This window comes from Vombatus ursinus, unplaced genomic scaffold (assembly GCF_900497805.2).
Source record: "Vombatus ursinus unplaced genomic scaffold, bare-nosed wombat genome assembly UNPS02003567.1, whole genome shotgun sequence".
Taxonomy (NCBI): Eukaryota; Metazoa; Chordata; class Mammalia; order Diprotodontia; family Vombatidae; genus Vombatus; species Vombatus ursinus.
The window spans coordinates 43,500-49,713 of NW_020943345.1; positions in this window are offsets into that span (position 1 = coordinate 43,500).

Below are 6,214 nucleotides of genomic sequence, written 5' to 3' on the forward strand. Positions count from 1 at the left end.
ACTATAGAGCATACCATGATTTTTCTGATCATTGCACCACATTATAAAGGGACACAAATCACTGTGGCTCTGTCATTAAGCCACTCAATGCATTTTATGTAGGTGAAGGGTATGTAAGTCTGTTCATTAAAATTTTGGAGGTAATGTGGTAGAACATAAAAAGCTACTCAGATTCAAGATCCAGATACTAGCATTGCTTGCTTACCACCTATTTCACCTGGGACAAATCAACAAAATGAGGGTTGGTTGGATTTCTGATGTCCTTTCCAATTCTATAATTTGTAAGAGCAAAAGAGATTTTGCCACTGAGTTAAGCCATTTTCTATAATCTGTATTTCCTCAGTATATCTTATGAAAAATTATTAAAGGATGTCACATTAATTCAATATCCTCATTTCAGAAAGCTAATCTACAAAATTATTTATGTAGTGATCCATTTGTTTAATTCAGTTACTTTTGAATAAATTGGGACAACAGAGCACAGGGTACTGGGCTTGAAGTCTACAGGGTTAAGGCTATCAAATCTTCTATTTGAACTTACCCAGTTCAAATCTGACCTCAGACACTTACTGGTTGGGTGTGGGTGAGTTGATTAACTGTTTACCCCATTTTCCTCATCCGCAAAAATAAACTTAAGGACATGAAAAACCGCACCACTATTATTTGGGGGAGGGGTGTGAAGCATTTGGGGTTAAGTGACTTGCCCAGAGTCACACAGCTAGTGTCAAGTGTCAAGAGTTTTGTTTGGAACTCATGTCCTCCTGCCTCCAAGGCCGGTGCTCGATTTATGCACCATACCACCAAGCTGCCCCTCACGTCATTATTTTCAACAACAACAAAAAAAAGTTATCACCAAGAGTCAGGGGCGATTGAACAATTAAAAATAACTGAACCCAAATAAATGTTTAAATCCTGAAAATGAATAAAATTTTAAAAGGAGGCAGCAATTAGAAAAAGCACTGTCTGGGGTCAAGACAACTTCAGTTTCTTTGCCAAGAAAATCAAAATGGTCATAAAGAGTCAGATGTTACTAAAACAACTAAGGCCAGATTTGAACTCTGGGAGATGAGTCCAGGCCTGGGACTATATCACCTTGCTATTTACTATACCACCATCAGACAACTCAAATAAAGTCCTATCAGCTTTTACCTAAAACAGCAAGTTTCGTTAATCACAGCTTAGGAAAAAATTTTCCAGTGATGGGGTATGTGCCCATCATTCAGTTTTAGAAGCAGAGATCTTTGCCCCTTTTCACCAAAAAGAATTTGGCTTCCATTTGTCTACAGCCCCAGAAAACCCTTAAACTTTTTTTACTCTGGTCTCTGGTTCCTTACCAACTCCCTTCATCTCCCTAGCCCTACCTTTTGATCTTATGCAGATACCTTTCAAACTTCTTCCATCCAGTTCCCTTTATCATCTATTCCCATTGTCTGTTCAATCTCTCAGACCTTCAATCTCAGGACCCTTTTCCCAGCCCCCTCCGCTGGCCACCCAGAGTTACTTTAGTCTATATGAGATCCACCCTGGCCCCCATTCAGAAGCTGAGCTTCTCTCATGCCCGCTTGTCCCTGTGGGTGTTACTAATGTTCAGATTCCTTAAGGGTCTGGCCTATATGATTTATCTCTTAAACTTTTTCTCTGGCTGGAAGATTTGAGTTGAATTCATTCAGGCAGGGCCCAGTCATGATCTTGGGGTTCCAGCACCCTTAAATCTCTAGACCTCTTCACCAGGATTTCCATCTCAAACTTAAATTTGTCCTGGTGTAAAAAACCAATTATTGGAGATTTCTATACACTTGGAAATTCTCAGCAGGCCATATATAACCCAAAACAAGCTTTTCATGTTAGTTGTGGAAAAAACCACAACATTTTTTTAATGCTTCAATCTGCATTCTGACTATCAGTTCTTCAATGGTCTTAGATCATTTCTGCAAATAACTAAGTCATTCATAGTAAATCATCATACAATATTGCTATTCCTATATACAATGTTCACTTTGCATCAGTTCATGTAAGTCTTTTCAGAAGAAATCTTTTATTTTAAAGAGGTGATCACAGGATCCAAGATGGCAGAGTAAGAGGTGAGTCACTCTTAACCCTCTCTTATCGACCTCTGAAAGCCCAGAAAATATCACCCCAGGAAAAACCCTGGAGCAGCTGAACCAGAAGAAAGATGGGGTGCAGCAGTGCAGTAGCCCAGGTAGCTAGAGGGATTAATGGGAAAGGCCCTTCTTAACCTGGGGGATGGGGAGCAGTACAGAACAGGAGGCGTCCCTACAAGCTAGTGGAAAGCCCTACACCTCAGCATACCAGGAGGAGATCCTGAAACCCAGGTGGTGGAGTAGACAAACACCAACAATTAGACCCCACAGTGCCTCATTGAGGGCAGGGGAACTGGTGGAAACCAGCTCAGAAAATCACCAGGTGCCTCAGCATTCTACAGCAGCCACCTCTCCCAATGCCTCAGCAAAACTAAGGGAAGCAGCACTCCAAGGGGCCCATGGCAGATAAAAACCCTACAACATCCATCTGAAAGGAGCTGAAGAAACAAAAGGAAGGAAAGGCCTGCGTGAGGAGGAAATCTCCAGGCACCAGACTACCCAATCCCACCCCTAGAGTTCCAGTGTTGCTGATTCTAGCCCACCGCCAGCTAAGCTGCCAGAACCCTACAGCCTCCAACTGCCAACATTGAAGGCCCCAGCACACAAAGCCAGCGACCAGGCCCTGGGCTCCCAATACAAGAAGCTCCCCAACAGGAGAGCCCAATGTCTTTGAAGGCCAGGAAGTAAGCCAACACCATGAGCAAAAAGAAATGTACCATATATTATTATTATGGGAAGAGAGAAGATCAAGGCAGAAATTCTGAAGAGGACAACATTGTCATCAAACCTACATCTGCAACTTCAAAAGGGAATATGAGCTGGTCTGAAACCCAAAAAGTCTCCTTAGAAGAGGTCAAGAAGGATTTTAAAAGTCAAATGAGAGGTAGAACAGTCCTTAAAAAATTCAATTGGCCAACTGGAAAAAAAGTACACTGAAGAAAACAAGTCCCTATAAAATACAATTGGCCAACTGAGAAAGGAGGTACAAAATCTAATAGAAGAAAACATTTTGTTAAAAATTAGAATTAGGCAAATGGAAGCTAACGACTCTATGAGAGAGCAAGAATCAGTCACATAGAAACCAAAGAATGAAAAAATAAATGAAACTTGAAATACCTCATTGGTAAAACAATTGACCTGCAAAATCGATCCGGGAGACACAATTTAAAAATTACTGGTCAACCTGAAAATCATGATTGAAAAAAAGAGCCTGGACAGTATCTTTCTGAAAATCATGAAGGAAAACTGGCCTGAGATCCTAGAACCAAAGGGTAAAATCGCCATAGAAAAAATCCACCTATCACCTCCTGAAAGAGATCCCAAATTGAAAATGCCAAGAAATATAGTAGCCAAATTCCAAAATTAACAGGTCAAAGAGAAATTACTGCAAGCATCCAGAAAGAAACAATTTAAATATCATGGAACCACAGTCAGGATTACACAGGACCTTGCAGCTTCTACATTAAAAGACTGTAGGGTGTTGAACATGATATTCTACAAGGCAAAGGAGCTTGGATTGCAACCAAGGATCAACTACCCAGTGAAAATGAGCATGATCTTTCAGGGGAGGGGATGGATATTCAATGAAATAGGGAACTTCCATACCTTCCTGATAAAAAGACCAGAGTTCAACAGAAAATTTGATCTTCAAGTACAACACTCAAGAGAGACATAAAAAGTTAAATGGGACAGAAAGATACAATATATTGTCAATTAGAGCAAACTGTTTACATAACTTTGATGTAATGATAAAAATAAAATTCTAATCAAGTGGGTTAAATGGATCCAAGTAAGTGAATTGATCTGATCTAAGAAAATGTACTGAAAGAAAAGGAGAGGTGGCAGACAAGGGTAAATTACATTACAGGAAAAGGCACAAAACCTATTACAGAAGAGGGAAAGAAGGGAGGTAGATGACCATTGTTTGAACCTTACTCTCACCAGATTTGGCTCAAGAAGGGAATAACAATCAGTTAGACATAGAAATCTAACTTGCACTATATGCAGAAGGAAAAAAGGGAAAGAAAAGGGAGGGGTGGTTAATAGAAGGGAAGTGGGACTGAGGGAAGCTGTGGTCAAAAGCAAAACACTAGTGAGGAGGGAAAAGGAGAAAGAAAGAAAAGCATAAACGAGGGGGGAAGGATGGAGAGAAAGACACAGTAATCATAACTGTAAGTGTGAATGGGATGGACTACAATATGTTGCATATATTATGCTTCAGCTCAAGTATAAAAAGCAGGGGTAGCAATCTTAATCTCAGATAAAGCAAAAGCAAAAATAGATCTTATCAAAAGAGATAAGGAAGAAAACTACATCCTGCTAAAAGGCACCATAGACAATGAAGTAATATTATTACTAAACATATATGCACCAAACGGTATAGCATCTAAATTCTTAGAAGAGAAGTTCAGGGAGTTACAGTAAGTATTAGACAGCAAAACTATACGAGTGGGGGACCTCAACTGAACCAGATTAACCTAACCACAAAATAAAGAAGAAAGAAGTTAAGGACGTGAATATAACATTAGAAAAGTTAGGTATGATAGACCTTTGGAGAAAATTGAATGGGTATAGAAAGGAATATACTTTTTTCTCGGCAGTACATGGCACGTACACAAAAATTGACCATGTGTTAGGACATAAAAACCAATGCAGAAAGAAAGAAATATCAAATGCATCCTTTTCAGATCATGATGCAATAAAAATTATACATAATACAGGGCCATGGATAGACTAAAAATAAATTGGAAACTAAATAATCTAATCCTAAAGAATGTGTGGGTCAAACAAAAAATCATAGAAACAATCAGGGGCAGCTAGATGGCGCAGTGGATACAGCACTGGCCCTAGAGTCAGGAGGACCTGAATTCAAATCCAGCCTCAGATAAATAATACTTCCTAGCTGTGTGACTCTGGGCTAGTCACTTAACCCCAATTGCCTCACTTTAAAAAAAAAAAGGTATTTGCTGAGTTCAAATCCAGCCTCAGATACATAACACTAGCTGTGTGACTCTGGGTGAGTCACTTAACCCCACTGCCTAGGCAAAAAAAAAAAAACCAGTAACTTCATTCAAGAGAATGACAATAATGAGACAACACACTAAAACTTATGGGATTCAGCAAAAACAGTTCTTACGGGAAGTTTTATATCTCTAAATGCTTACATGAATAAAACAGAAAAAGAAGAGATCAATGAATTGGGCATATAATTAAAAAACTAGAAAAAGAACAAATTAAAAATCCTCAAACACCAAATTAGAATATTGAAAACCAAAGGAGAAATTAATAAAATTGAAATTCAGAAAACTATTGAACTAATAAATAAACTAAGAGCTGGTTTTGTGAAAAAACCAATAAAATAGACAAACCTTTGGTTAATTTAATTAAAAAAAAAAAAACCAAATTACCAATATCAAGAATGAAAATAGTGAATCCACCACCAAGAGGAAATTAAAACAATAATTAGGAACTATTTTGCCCAACTGTATGCCAATAAATTTGACCATCTTAGTGAAATGGAGAAATATTTACAAAAATATAAATTGCCCAACTTAACAGAAGAAGTGAAATATTAAATATTAAATAACCCCATCTCAGAAAAAGAAATTGAACAAGCCATTGATGAACTTTGATGAAGCAAGAAACTTGTTCCTCACTTTCTCCAAGCAAGAGCCAAATGTCCAGGGCAGTTAGATGGTGCAGTGGATAGAGTCCTGAGTCAGGCAGACCCGAGTTCAAATCTGGCCTCAGACACGTAACACTCAGTGCATGACTCTGGGCAAGTCACTTAACCCTAATTGCTTCACCTTGCCTTTCAAGGCTCACCTCAGGAATAATCCAATTATCTGAAATCATTCTTGATGTACCTTGTTAAATATTCTCCCTTTCTTTAAATTACACTCCATGTTTACTCTCCAAAGACTAAGGTCCCTGAAAGCAGGAATAGCTCATCTTTGTATTGCTAGCACTTGGCACATAAATGCTTAAGCAGCCGAAATTTCCGGATTATCTGATCCTAATCACTAAGGTTCTTCTTTCCTCCCCAAACACCATTTTTAATTGCCTCCCACTCAGTCACAAAAAAAAACCAACCCCCCCAACACAAACACAGC